Below are 15,795 nucleotides of genomic sequence, written 5' to 3' on the forward strand. Positions count from 1 at the left end.
TGGCCGCTTCACACTGGAATGCTCTTCCTTCTCACCTAAGAATGATCGAGTCCCACCAAGCATTCCGCAAAGCAATCAAAACCAAGCTTTTTGTCTAATTGTTTGTCTAATTGTTATATGCTCTATTAGTACCCGGCGAGGGAGCAATCAGAATGAAAGAGCCATTCTGATTGGCTCTCGCCGAGTCATTACCAGGTCGGGAATCCCCCCATCGGGATTCCACAGCCTTTGAACCTGGCAGGGGGCGTGGCAGCCCCTCAGCCAATGAGGAGGCTCGAAGCGGGGCCATCCTCGCTCCGAGCCTCCCCGCGGCTGAGAGGCTGCCTTCGCCCCCCGCCGGGGACCCGGGTAAGTCTTTTTTAAATTTTTTTATTTTTATTCCCTTCCCTCCCTCCCACCCGCTTCCCCAACTTACCTTCTTGTTCCTGCTTCCCTGGCGGGGGACAAGGGAAGCCTCCAGCCGTGTTGAGACTCGGAGCGGGGCCATCCCCGCTCTGCACCTCCACACGGCTGGGGGCTTCCCTCGTCCCCCGCCAGGGACGCAGGTACGTTATTATTTTCCCCTCTTCCCCGTCCCACTCCCGCCCTCCCAACCCCACTTACCTTCTTTTTGATCTTTTTTCGGGAGCGGATGCGCTGGGAACACTGTTCCCAGCGCATCCGCTCCCGATGGGTGCCATGGAAAAGGAAAACGGATTCCGTTTTCTCTTTCCATGGTGGCCATTTTCTTGGTCCTTTCTTTTTTTTTCTGTCCCGAAACTCTGCAGCGTTTCGGGACAGAAAAAAATGCTTTTAGTGCTCCGGTCACGTACATAATGCGGGCCGGGGTACTAATAGCAATATGACCCTCGCGACGGGGGCATTACCAACTCAGGTAATGCGGCGGGGCCTTCGGTAAGGCCCTTGCTTCGCTCGGGACCTATACCTTTGGGCCCCGGGGCATTACCTGAGTCGGTAATGTCCCCGCCGCTCGGGTCATATTGCTTAATTATAGCTGCTGTAATAATTATTGATTGCTCACCTGTCATGTATGAAGTCACCTACTTTTATTGCACCTGTACCCAAGAGGCCACCTTGGTCACCTGTAACCACTTAATCAAAATGTCTTATAAACTTCATGTAACAGCGTCTCGATGCCCCTGGGCTGGAAGTGTGCTATACAAATTCAAATAAATAAATAAATAAAAGTTCCAAGTTTAACATATTGCCTTTCTCTTGCGTGACCAAATTAGCCTTTGGGATTTGTTCTATTGCAAAACTTGTAGGTCGATGCTCACTACTAGGTCAAGGACTTTCTGAATGACAGGCTTCTTTTTGGTCTATCCTAATAATTTTAATAGTTTGTCTCTAGCCAGTTTGCATTCAGGTAAAGTCTCCTTAGGAGGAATTCAATTATTTTTCATCTGCAAGCCCGGGATAAATCTCCTTCCCCTTATTTCGTGGGCTATAATCGGAACAATTTCAAATCCTTTGTTTGTCTCTTGAAATGTCCTATTTTATGGGAAGATCGATCCAAGAGCCTGTGTTGCTACAGTAAATATAGGGTTGTTATTATTTCCTAGTGTTGATTTAAAAACATTTTTTTTAATGTTAAATGATTTTGCTTTTGGGTTCTCTTTTTACCAGTAGTACTTGGCTTCACGCTATTGACTGAGGGAGCGGAGACTTGGGGGTTCAAATGACTAGTGGCATTCATACCATTCCTTAAGCCAGATTTTACCTCGTGTACGCAAACCTCACCCATTCCTTGAGGGAATACATTTTGTGGAGGTTGAGAGTGTCTTGAATTATAATTATCCGTATATTTGGAGCTTCTGCTTGACATAGTTCCTCATTTCGATTTTCCTGCCCAGAAAAGTCTTGCGTAGATGAGACATTGTGAACTAATTTAATTAATTCTTGTTTTAGAAGTTGTTGGTCTTTGTGTAAATGATTGCATGGTGGGAAAAGCGCTTTGAGTAGAATTAGAAGTTCAGGTTCTGATGGTGGGTCATCCATACAAGAGGAGTCCGACGAAGAAACACTTGATTGGTGTCTTGGTGAAGATGCACGTGCGTTCATTGCTATCAGGGTTAATGCTGGTGTTTTTGCCAAGTTAGCCCGATGAATAGAAAAATTTTCTATTATTGAAGTGTCTTGATCTCCAATAGGTGTTGTGGTTTTATAAGCAATCGATTCTGTTTCCAAATTTAAACATAGATTTAAAAGTGAATTATTGGTAATTGGATTTTCTAATGACAAGTTAGGATCGGTGATGACTTTATCAATGGTTTCTTCAGGCATGTTTGGAGAGGAGGACTCATCAGTAGCAGCCCTCGTTGATGGTTTGAGGAAAGCTGTGATCTTTCCTCGGTCACTCTCTTCAATCCCATTCATGTCACAAATGGTGTTCATGATACCAACCACAATCGACTCGGGTTGTTTATTAAGTTTCTTGCAATTCCTCTTTTTCAAATTGCGGCCCGCCGTTAGAACGCAAGTGCAAGCAGAGCGCGTTCCTTAGTACGCAGCGAGTAGTTGCGTCTAATAGCTGGCATTTCAGTGAATTATAATGAGACAGAAACAAGATGCCCGTATTATATGCGAGACACGGTCTCAGTCACAATAGTTGCAATACAACAGTTGTTTACTTAAAGCAGCGGTATGCCGGCACTTACTTGTTCAGAGTGATGATCACATTAAGGAGCCCCACCGGAACCTCAAGGCACCACAAAAAAATACTCCTTCTCCACTTCTAGCTGAAGAGGCAGTCTCTGCCGACCCCTCCCAGGCAATTTTGGATACAGGGTAGCAGACAGACGGTGCACCACTGATTGAGGGCTTGAAAAGGTGGGGAGAAGTCAACAAAGACAACTTGACCACCGTTTTGTTCCGGAGCACAGACTTGCTAAAGAGGAACAACTCTTTTTACTCTGGTAAAAATGAAAGCCTCAAGAACAAGGTTTACCAGATATGGAGAATGGAAACATTCCTAAGGCTTACCATGGAAAGCAGCGGGAAGAGAAGGAGCCCTTGAAGACTCGCGACGAGATCTGGCAGACTTCACTTGCCGCCTTGTTTATGCATTGGCAAACAATGATATCAAAAGCAGCTCAATGGTGGAGCAACAGCGCGGCCCAGGGCACCACTGAACTTACCGGAGCAGAGAGCTCACCACCATCGTGAGAGAGCACAGCCTGCTCAAACTGTCCTACTGCTCGAGATTAGCCAGGAAGCCCCCAAAGCCGCAGCCACTCAAGATGCTTGAGCAGAGAGCTAGAGCCCACAAGAGTCACAGCCTTGCGGCATACGCTAGAGGAAAGGACCTAGCGAAACATGCAGAATGTTCAGTGCTCCAACCTTCTCTGCCAACTGCCAACCAGTGCCAATGTCCTCCAGTGAATTCCTGTTAAAACAAGCATTAACAAAGCCAACTATTTTGGCTTTTGTATAAGTATTAGGCATTTGGCAGGCATTGCTGTTTGATGCCCATGTACTCGCACCATTATTCACCTGATACCATCAATGGCCAGTTAATACCACTGCAGCAGTGCCTGACATTTGCCTTTCCCATGAAAACACAAAAGCCAAACCTGTTGGCATTGCCAATGCTTGTTTATGTCTTCCCTTCAGATCACACGACCTTGGTGAGAGGTGCTCTGGGATTTAAGGGTTAAAACGGGAAAGAGAACCAAAATATTAGCAGGTATTAGCATGTGTGCGGGGCAGAGGTCAAGTAACCTAAATCCACTTGGAAAGAAAGGGGTCTTGGAGTCAGTTTAAGGAGGAAAAGAAATGGATGGGTGGACAAAAAGAGTGAAGGGAACCCGAACCTTGCGTAATAACAGAGGTGTTACTAGGGGATCTTTTGGTTGTAACCCTGGATAGAATCTTAGGGGCTACAACCACAAGGCTAGATAGCCTGAGTCCCTACAGTCCTGACATTAGCGTAGTCCGGATCTTTTCCAGACCTAGCAAGACCCCTGCGTAATAATGCCCTGAATCAGATCTACCTGGCTTCACATGTCATGCCGGAGCCCACCAACCTTGCTATAGGAGGCACATATGTTATTCAATCGATAAGCGATCTCTTACATGGACAAGTCAAGGGCAGTGTTTCTGTCAATCGAATGCCTCGTTGGAGTGGCGCCTCCCCAAGCTGTATAACCCTGTGCCCAGGTCCGGCCAAAGAGGTGTGGAGGCCCATTTCAACATGATGGTTGGGGGTCCCCTGCTTAGAGTGAAAACAGTCTGAGGCACCCCTGGGGTGCATACATTACAATGGCGACAAAGACAAGGTTAATAGCCGCTGATTATCACGAGACGGCCAACCAGTAGAGTTCTTAAACACTAAATGCTCACTGAAGAGCTAAAAACCATTCTTTGTCAGCAAGTGGCCAATGTGGCGGAACCAGTGTTAGAAGACAATGAGGTGATAACACTCCTGTATATCCTGTAGGAAATGACGTCAGGAAGAGCTCCAAGAAACGCAGCTTGTAATGCGAGCACTGCAAAACGCACACTTTAAGCCACAGAACGAAAACAAAGAAAGGAATATGTTGCCGTGTTACAAGACAACTGACTGGCAACATAGGGGCAGTTGCTGGGGTCCCCTTGAGGCTCGAAGCCACTTTAATTGAAAGAGATTGAAAGGCCCTGAGGCCGTCTCTGCCATTGCCCTTGCCGTCAGTAAACGCGCACATTCTGGAGATTCTGTGAAGTGCAAGCGGTCCCACTTCACTATTCTGCGCCACTTCTGCCTGCTCTGTGCCACTGCTTGTGTTTGTCTGAGTATTAGATTCTGAGCAAGTACACTTTAAACCACACAACTGTGGCTTCAGAGCGAGATGTGATTGACACGTACACAGACAGGACCGGCTACGAGAGGTTTGCAAGTGAACACCGCCACCACAGGTTAGCGGAAGTTTACAAGTAAACACCCGCATGTGTTAGAAGAAGTTTGGAGGTGAACACCTAAACAGGGTAGCAGAAAAGTGCAAGTGAAGACCTGCCCAGGTGATCCGAAGTTTACAAGTAAACACCCGCATGTGTTAGAGGAAGTTTGGAGGTGAACACCTACACAGGCTAGCCGAAAGGTGCAAGTAAAGACCTGATCAGAGGTTTGCTAGTGAACACCTGTGTAGGTTACTGGAAGTTTGCAAGTGTACACTTGCACCAGCTATTTGCCAGTTTGCAAGTAAACAGGGAGGGGTCAAAGTGGGGTACGACGTTCCCTTACTACTCAGGGAAACCCGTCATAGTTCCCTTACTTTATGCGACCCACAACACGCACCATTCCAGGACAGCAACTTTTTTAAAAATACGTTTTTCATTTTATTTCATCCCCATTGGTTACTCAAACCTGAGCCCTGCTGACATCAAGCCAATGCAACATTGTACTGCGCTATCTTGCATGTCCTGCAACGGCAATATTTATTTCAATACGCTTCTTGGGATACACAACCCATTCCAAAGCAGCCAAAACACCTGACTTGATCGCGATCTGCATATGAATGGTTGTAGGCTCAGTTGTTAGCAGGCAGAGGGAGGGGTGTGTCTGTGGCTGGCCATGTTCTTTAAGAGGTGCGAAAGTAGGATGGTGAAGGGGGGGCTGCATGAAAGGTGCCTGCTGAGTGGGACAATGACACTTAAGGGATGTCATTTAAATACATTTTCTTTGATTTTATGTTCTTCAGTTTTGCTAGAACTGTTGTAAAACAGAATGTAGCAGGGTGGAGTGGAGGCCAGGAAGGACCCAGATCTGGGGTCTGAATGGGGAGGGGGTGACGGTGAGTATGGGGGAGTGGACCGGAAAGGGGGCGGGGCAGAGGGAACATAGTTCCACCATTTTATTAGCCCAGGGCACTCATTGAATAGCATTCTTAACCATCAAATATTTCTCTCACAGGAGACTTGGCTGTTGAATGAGTTTTTGGTAAATACTCATGTCCTCTTCCATAATCTTGCGAAAAAGGGAATTAAGGGAAGGCCATTTGGAGGTTTACTTACTGGAGTCAGTCATGAATTTGACTCTGAACACCTTATACCCGCAGAAACAAATGATAATGTCCTTGCAGTTGTCATTGATTTGAAACAAAAATGTTGTGTTGGTAAGATATTGGTCATTAATGTTTATGACCCCCCAGGTGGGAGTAAAACCATGGCCATTTTCGATACAATCGATGAACTTATTACTAGTTGGTTATCTGAGGCTAACAATTCAATGATTTTGATAGGTGGAGACATGAACGCACAATGTGGAACAATGGTTATGAAAGCCAAATATCACAATTTAGCTGCTAACAATATGTCAATGTGTCCAAAGACCAATGTACAAGGGAGAATATGGAATAGATACATGAGCGAATGGGGATTTAGTTTCCTCAATGCGCTGAAGGCAGGATGGAGAGCACACTATCCAAGAAAACAAGGTGAGCTGTGGATCAAAGGGAAGGGTTGGACCCCGGGGAAGAAGGGGTTCAAGCACACAGAGACAGCAGGGAGTTAAACTCTACCAATCCTGTGTTTCAGGCCCAGTCTCCAGTTGAATAGCCTCCAGGGAAGTGTTCGAGGTCGTAAGAGGTCAGAACAGGCTGAGTGACGTCCCCGTGGATACCAGGTGAGCGATACAGAACTCAAAGCCTGACATCAAAATCCACCTGGGCGTCATGGAAATGTCAGAAGCCGACCAGTTAGCCCACATGTTGGGGCAGCTACGTTCCGAAGTACATGCAGCCAGGCAGGAGACCAACACCCTGAGGAGAGAGCTATTAGCCAAAGAACGCACTGATGATTTAAGCCGGCAACTTCTCCAGTCACAAGCAGGGCATGCACCATTGCCGGGAAGCGTGCTCTCGATGCCAGCGCCATTAGCCAATCCCTTTCAGATAACCCTTCCTGGGGCAGTTACCTTGGCCCCGCCCGAACGATTTACGGGGGATCCCAAGAGGTTTGCAACGTTCATGAACCAGTGCCGCCTGCACTTCCTTGCGAATGACCAATCACAGGTCGCTTTTGTGCTATCCTACCTGAGTGGTAGCGCCGCGGACTGGTCTGTACCCTTTGTGGCCCAAGACGATCCTTTGCTGCATGACTTCAGGGGCTTTCAGCAGGAGATGGAAAAGCTGTTCGCCCGTCGTACTCATGGGCAGGCATTAGACAACGAACTTCTGTCCCTACGCCGAGGGTATCAAGACCTATTAACATACACAGCCACGTTCAATAGACTCGTAGTTGAAGCAGAATGGCCAGTGGAGAAGAGAACCACGTTATTTCATCGGGGTTGCGGGGGGAGCTCAAGTATGTTCTCGCACAAGTAGTGAACCCCCCGAAAGACTGCTCAGAATTCATTGACCTTGTTGTTCAACTGGATCATAGGTTGCAGGACCGAAGAGCAGATCGGACCAGACCGGACCCTCGCCCTATGTATGTGCGTTCAAAGGACAATACTGCCGAATAACGGAAGGTTCAGGAGAACCAATGCAAATCGGGGGAATCAGCAGTAAGAGCGTACATAGACAGTGGAGCCGTTGGGAATTACATCGACCAGGATCTTGCGGCAAAGATGGGGCTTCCGTTCTGCCCTAAATCAACCACCGACACTGTTACCACTGTCGACTGCACGGAAATAGCTTCTGGTCCAGTATCCCAATTCACTGCAGCTTTAACCCTTCTGTGCCAGGATGGACACCAAGAATCTATTATTTTCGACCTCATTAAGGCACCACAGTTCCGGTTGATTTTGGGAATGCCATGGTTGGTAGCTCACAATCCTCGAATCGATTGGCAAGCAAAATGATTGGCCTTTTCCGAGATTTGCGCCCACACATGTTATCGCCAAGAGAAACAACCAATAGACACCAGAACCTCCACGCTTGTGACTGTGACAATCGGCACCCTACCAAGTGAATACCAGGACTTTCAAGATGTCTTTCAGAAAGAACAGGCTAATACCCTGCCACCGCATAGACCATACGATTGCCAAATCGACCTGATACCCGGCACACAAATTCCTTGTGGGTGAATTTACGCACTTACAGAACCAGAAAACCAGCACCTGAAGGCCTATCTTGACCAATACCTGGCCAACGGGTTCATCCGTCCCTCGAAGTCTCAGCAGCCAGCTATTCTTCATATCGAAAAAGGAGAAGGACTTGAGAACGCGCATCGACTATTGCGCACTGAACCAGATTACCGTAAAAAATTGCTACCCCCTGCCACTGATCCCTGAATTTCTTGATCAAGTCAAAGATGCCCAAATCTACACAAAACTAGACCTGAGGGGGGCATATCACCTTGTTCGGGTAAAACAGGGGGACGAATGGAAAACCGCTTTTCGCACCAAATACGGCTTGTACGAATATCAAGTAATGCCCTTTGGCCTTTGCAACACGCCTGCTGCATTTCAATACTTCATGAACGATGTCCTACGGGAATTGATTGATGTCTGTGCTCTAGTGTACATCGACGATATCCTAGTATATTCCGCATCAAAGCAGGACCACGTTAAACACGTCCGATCTGTATTGCAGAAACTCCGTCAACACCAGCTCTATGCCAAGCTCGAAAAGTGCTCATTCCACATCTCTGAGGTGGAATTCCTCGGCTTTATTCTCAGCCTGAATGGAATCCGAATGGATGTACACAAGGTAGATGCTATCCTGAACTGGCCATTCCTAAATTCATTCAAGGGGATTCAAAGTATGCTGGGTTTTGCAAACTTCTACCGCCGGTTCATCCCAGGATTTTCGCAAATCGTGCATCCCATCACGTCATTACTAAGGAAAAGCAACAAAAAGTTCCAGTGGACAACAGAAGCCGAGGAGGCTTTCCAGGAACTCAAAGCAAGATTCACATCTGCCCCAATATTACGCCACCCTCGCCCTGATCTCCCATACCTGTTGGAAACGGATGCCTCAAGCATGGCTATGGGAGCCGTCCTCTCACAAAAGGACCCTGAAACGGGCAAGTTACACCATGTTGCCTTCTGGTCGCGTAAATTTACACCTCCTGAACTCAATTACGCTATCACAGACAAAGAACTCCTGGCCATTAAGTCAGACTTTAAGGCATGGCGGCTCTACCTCTTGGGCGCCAGACACACAATCACCGTAATAAATGATCACTGGAACCTCCAGTACCTAAAAAAGGCAAAGGCCCAATCCTCACGACAACTACGTTGGGCTCTTTTTTTTTGCTGAATATGACTACGTGATTACATTTCGACCAGGGGTGAAAAACGGGAAGGCCGATGCCCTTTCCCGTATGGGGGTGGAAGAGCAAGGGTATCAGACCCCTGACCCAATAGCAATCATCCCGAGTGACAAGCTCCTAGGAATCACAGCAACCATAACTCAGAAAGAATTACATGAAGAAATCCAAAACCTGATGAGTCCGGAGCAATTACAAGCTTGGAGTGCACAAGGAGAACATTACATGATAAAAGATCAGTTGCCCTACTTCAGGAATCGTTTATTCTTACCAAACCAAGAACTATGAGAACAAGTCATATCCGGTTATCATGATTCCTTGATCGAGGGCCATCCTGGAATCGCTAAAACCCTAGCCAAGGTAAAACGAAATTATTGGTGGCCCACGTGGCGTAAAGACATTATCCAATTCATCTTGTTGAGTGTGTGCTCAAAACAAATCATCCAAGCAGAAACCGGCTGGGCTATTACAACCATTGGAAATCCCACCAGCCCCCTGGCACACGTTGTCCCTCAATTTTATTACTGATTTACCACCCAGTGAGGGGTTTAACACTATTCTTGTGGTTGTGGACCTATTTTCAAAAATGGCACATTTCATACCTATTAAGGGGCTCCCAAATGCTTCCACTCTGGCAAAGGTATTTCTTGAAGGCATCGTACGGCTCCATGGGTTTCCTTCAGTTTTGGTCTCAGACCGAGGTACTCAATTTGCATCTAACTTCTGGAGAAAATGCTGTTCTATGGCCCAGATTGACATCCGGCTATCCACCAGTCACCATCCCCAAACAGATGGTCAAACTGAGAGGACAAATCAGACGCTCAAGCAGTATCTGCGTTGCATGTTACACCAAGCTGAAGGAAGCTGGTTCGACCTATTATGGATAGCTGAATATGCTTATAATAATTCCCTACACACCAGCACTGGGCAGACACCCTTTTACACCATCTATGGCAGGCACTCACGTACTTATGATTTGGATGTTCCTACAACCCTGGAAATGCCAGCAGTCTAAACCTTGCACACGACCATTTCTCAAACCTTTAAAAGGGCAGCGGAACACCTACTTCAAGCTAAGAATCGCCAAAAGAAGTTTGCTGATCAACACCGAGCAAAGGCCCCCAACTACCAAGTGGGAGACAAAGTCTGGCTGGCGTCTAAACACGTGTCCATTAAAGGAGCCCGAACCTTCCCTCCAAGATACCTGGGTCCATTCACCATCACCTCCGTGATAAATCCTGTGGCGGTCAGACTAGCTTTGCCGTCAAACATGCAAATTCATCCTGTGTTCCACGTGTCTCTCCTTAAACCTGTTCAACCTGGGACCCGGGTAGTAACGCCACCGCAGCAAGTAATAGTCGCCGGGGAGCCAGAATGCGAAGTCAAGAACATCCTAGATTCAAAGTACGTCAGATCCAAATTATACTACTTAGTAGACTGGAAGGAGTATGGTCCACAAGACAGGACATGGGAGCCTTGTGAATACATCCATGCTCCTCGCTTGCTTAGACGATTTCATCAAAACCATCCAACCAAACCAGGACCAGACAGAAGAGCCACCTTGAGAGGGGCCTTGGGGGGGAGTGCTGTCATGATTCCTGCCCCTCATGTCCCCAGCCCTCCAAGATGTCAGGCTGGAGCCTACAAGGGCCTCTCCATCCCTCCAAAGACCCACTTGGAGTCAGACTTGGCGCTTGTGGGACCAGACTCACTCACTCCCATAGGATAACATTGGGGATTGGACTTGTAGTGCATTGATGGGGACAAGATGGATGCCCCCACATATTTCGGTTCCCAGAACTGCATGTGCGGTCTAGTCTTTTGGGTGTGGTTCAGCCCAGAGGCACCTGGGATACCCAGAGACTATTCAAGCCACACCCAGGCTGAGAAACATGCTTTGCGTTTTCTGCAGCGTGACACTCACCGTGTTCAGATCAGTCTCCAGTAGGCCTGCATCTTTTCTTCTGCGCTCAGCTCCTGCAAGAACAAGAACACCGTTAGGAACAGCCTTACCCTGCGGCGCTTCTGCCCATCAGTCATCGCTCCTTCTGTTCTGCGGGCATCTTTGGTAGTGTCATTCCCATCCCGGCACACCGTTTCCTAAGGAAAAGGGAAAAGAACAGAATAAAGGCATTAGTAAGCATTCTGCAAATCTTCGCTTATTTTTAAATACTGTACGAGCTTCAAACGCTTACCTGAATCCCAGCCACTCTGGGGTAACTCTGTCTCCGGAACTTCTCATCCATCTGCAAGAGGGAAAAGACACTCCAGGTTAGCGTGGAAACATCTAGAGGCGCCGCATACCGCGCTTACCCATCGCATTTGTTCTTCATAACCGGCATCCACGCTGAAAACGTCGCGGCACCTGAAAGACACAGAAAAAGAACTCAGTTCAATGCAAATACGAAAGGGGTGCATCGCGCATCGCGCTCTCACCTTCAGCGCTACTCATCTCAGCAGCACGCCGCCATCCCCAGATGCCGGCCATTATCTAAGGATCCATATCTACAAGTACTCTGATTACATTTATAGTCAATGCCATCTCTTGCCCAGTAACCAATCTATTCCAGAACATCAATGATGAGAGACCTGTCTCTAGATCTAAATTAGCGACAAACTTGCCCAAATGTTTTTTTCTGGCATTTAGAGTGCCTTGGCAATGTCTCAAAAGATGCTCTAGCGTCTGATGTGTTAGGTCTCTGCAGCCCGTGCATACAATTCTGCCACTTTTTTCTTGACCCCTTATGACTTGAACAGCTCCTGTGTGAACTGTATTGAGCCGCATTCTGAGAAAATTGTGTCTTATCTTGCGGTCTGGAAATTTTGTTAGATATCTCGGTAAAAACCCCAATTTTTTTCAAATAAGGATAAAGAGGTTGAGGAGGATGATGCTCTCATTTCCCTTATTGTCTTAATCCAATCTGCTGTTTCCATCTGTTTCTTTGACTTCATCGGGTTTGACGCCAAAAGATCTTCATTGCTATCGCAATTTATTAGAATCTCTTTTACCACGTTTTTTAGGTGGAGCAGGACTGGCGAATGTTGATCCAAGTGCTTTTTAAGGTCATCATACAGCGAATTTCGTAAAGGATCCATAATAAGTCTGTATAAAGAAAGCAGTTTCCAGTCCATTTGTGATTTTAAGCCCAGCTCAAAACGAAGGCGAGAAATTGGTAGGCCTTTGGGGAGATTTAAGATTTTTTCCAAATTGAGCCTTCAATTTTATCCCAGCCCAATGCCCAAGCCAGTAGTTTAGCCTCTATTCCATATAGAAGAGTTGGAATGATCTTAGCTTTGTAATATCTCAATGCTGGCATCAATGAGAATTTGCAGTACTGACCAACAAGTCTTTGTAGTTGCGCTGTTAGTTGTTTAGTCGCACATGTGATATCAGATAGCATTTGTGCCCTTCTTGGTTTGGCGTACAGTGTGTATCCTAGGTAGTTAATTTCGTCTACCACGGGGATGATTCTGCCATCTATCTTCCAAGAGTATCGGTCAGCATTTCCGCTACCACCAAAGACGACTGTTTTTGATTTTTCTGGGTTAACTATTAAGTCTTTTTTTCATGTAGATTTCAAGAGCAGGCAACATCCTTTGAAGACCCACAGGTGTTCTATCTAGGAGCACAATCTCGTCTGCGAACATGAGCCATTTGTTTACTTTCTGCCCCATTTTGACACTTGCTAGACCTGCTGAATCTACTTCTTCACCGAAACCGGCAAGATAGAAATCGAAGAGAAATGGTGCCACCATGCAGTTTAGTCTTACAGCGGCTGTGTTATTATTATGAAGGGTTGTTAAAATATTTATTAAAGGCCTAGGTACGTCCTTTCTGGTGAACTTGAGCCAGAGTGTCTCTCTATCGACTAAATCCAAAGCACTGGATAGATCTATAAAGGCTGCAAATGTCTTTGGTGGTTCTGATGTTTCTTTCCCATAGCAAATAGTTGCCAAAATAATACCAATCAGGCCCATTGAGTGACCCCTTCTAAAGCCAGAGAAAACTAAATTTGGCAAGGGGGGGGCGGCGAGGTTCAGCGCAAGGACCTGTTAGGCTTAAGTGTAGTGAGAAGCGCTGCAGGTGAGTGCGGGGGGCAGGACTTGCCAAGTCTTCCACCAGGTAAGTAGGACAAAACACAGGTTTTGCAAACGCACTTCGCACAAACACTAGTTAAGACCACGTTGGTATAGTAGTTTTAATCAACACTAGGGTAATTAGCTAATTAGCTAATGAAACCTTTGTTTATTTTCCCTTTCCTTTCTCCTCTCTCTTATCTGATGGCTTCCTAATATACACATGGTATGGACTTTACTGAATTTACTATGTTTATGGATGATTTATTTTTTCTTGTCTCCTAATTGTTTAAAATTTCGGCTCTTGGCACTATGGACTGAACATTTTGCAATTTTGTCTAAATTGTGCCATGAATGACTAATGTAATTGTTCTGTTGTTCACCCTTTTTTGTTTGCCGTGCTACCTTGGGTCCTCCACATGGACTTTGTTTAATTTATCTGTACTACATCACTTTGCATGTACAAAAACCTTGTAGCCCCAGTGGAAGAGCAAATGCTCGAAACACGTGTCAGGCTACCCTAGTGTTGATTAAAACTACTATACCAACGTGGTCTTAACTAGTGTTTGTGCGAAGTGTGTTTGCAAAACCTGTGTTTTGCCCTTCTAAAGCCAGTCTGTTGTTTTGGTATTATATGCTTCATTTTAGCCCATTTCTCCAGTTCTTTCAATAGTAGCCCAGCGAAAATCTTGCTCTCGACATCCAGCAATGTGATGGGGCTATAATTACTGGGATCTTTTTCACCCTGTTTTATAAATCGGCATTATTAGAGCAGTCGTTCAAGATTGCGGAATGATTTTAGTCCTCAAAATTTTGCAGAAAAGTTGACACACTATTCTCGCCCACAGTTCTAGATTTGCTTTTAAAACCTGATAGGTAAGTCCAATTGGACCTGCGGCTCTGGATGAAGATGACTTGTTGATTAACTCGAGGACTTCCTCCTCTGTGATTTCAAATGCCCATGAGGAATCTGAAGGGATGAACAAAGGGCCCTTATCTGATTTCGATTAGTTTTTCTGAAAAATAGTTAATCCATGCAGATTCTTGCACACAGTTTGTTTGGATTGCCTCTTGATCTTGACCGTGAGAATTTATCAGGGACCAGAAGTTGCGGGAGTTGTTATCTGATAATGTTCTTAACATGAATTCGCCATCTTGCTGTAGGCGATTGAAGCGCCGCTGTCTGGACCAGTTTTTATACACATTCTTAATACGTTTTATTTCTTTCCATAGGGTAAGGCTATCCAGAATTTCTTTCTTTGCTGTTGCAATGGAGCGTCGGGTTTCCTGCTTTTTCCTCATAGAATCTCCGTCAAATGCATGTTTATGAGAATTTATTTTTCGAAGAAGTGTAATTTGGGTTTGGTCTATTGACCAAAGAAAATTATGAAAATGCTGCGGGTGGCAGTTTACTTCCCAGGACTCTGGACCCAAAGCTGTAGCAATATGTATGAGTTCCTCATTCAACCGATGACCTTCATTTCTATATTTCGAAACTCTATTCTTCTGGTTGTTTACCTGTAGACTATTATGCCATACTGCTGCTTTTTGCTTGGAATTCCAGCAAAACGGTGATCACTTAAATTATAGTCACCCACTACTAGCTCATCACACAGATTAAATAAACTGGGAGATGCAGCAATGTAATCCACAGTGGATCTGATGTTCTCACTGGACCAAGTGTATGCTGGCGGCACATCTCCCTCTATGTTACTATTCAGTAACCTTAAGTCCCATTCTTTAAAGAAAGAGCACCATTTTGTGACATTTACACTTATTGTTCTTACTTTGTTCAAAAGGCACCCAGGGTTAAATGGGACACATTGAGAGTTTAGATATCTGCGCCAGTATATGTGAATCTGGGTAGATTACTTTGATATGTGTAAGAAGTTCACCCAGACCGAGAGTTCTGCACATGCGGGATTCTAATATAGGTTAATCACCAGCAGTTCTTTCATCCCGGCGGTTGAGGGCGCCTCCAATTTGGCAGCTAAAATGCCATCCTGGTTACATGGTATTTTTAGGTCTTATTCAAAGAAATCTGATCTCCAGGCCATAAGTAGCCCCCCTTTTGGTCTACCCTTCCCCATCGTTGTTGCTGCTTGACTCACCAGTGTGAAACCTTCTAATTCTGGTGCATGCATTAACCAGGTTTCTTGAGAAAGGATCAAGTCATTACCCCCAAATACTTCTAGTTTGGGCTTCGCATTTCTGAAAGTACTTGATCCCCTCGTGTTCCAGCTTGTTATTTTAATCTGATCTTTGCTAAAGTATAGCCTGTCCTGTGCCTAACTTTGAGCAGATTTGTGTTATAATTTCAGGAATTAAAGATAGTAGGGCAGCGTGATCCAAGCCACTCTTTGGAAGGGAGTTTTGACCACCCTGCAGACGTCCAACATTTCCTTGAGAGTGGGTGCTTTATCTTGTTCCTTGTTTCCCCCTGGTAGAGATTAGTGCACCAGCAGGCCATGTTTTTCCAAGAGGTCTGATGCGATAACAATTGCTCTGGCCCCCGCTCTCGAGGTCAAC

This window comes from Ambystoma mexicanum, chromosome 5q (assembly GCF_040938575.1).
Source record: "Ambystoma mexicanum isolate Mex_15411 chromosome 5q, UKY_AmexF1_1, whole genome shotgun sequence".
Classification (NCBI taxonomy): Eukaryota; Metazoa; Chordata; class Amphibia; order Caudata; family Ambystomatidae; genus Ambystoma; species Ambystoma mexicanum.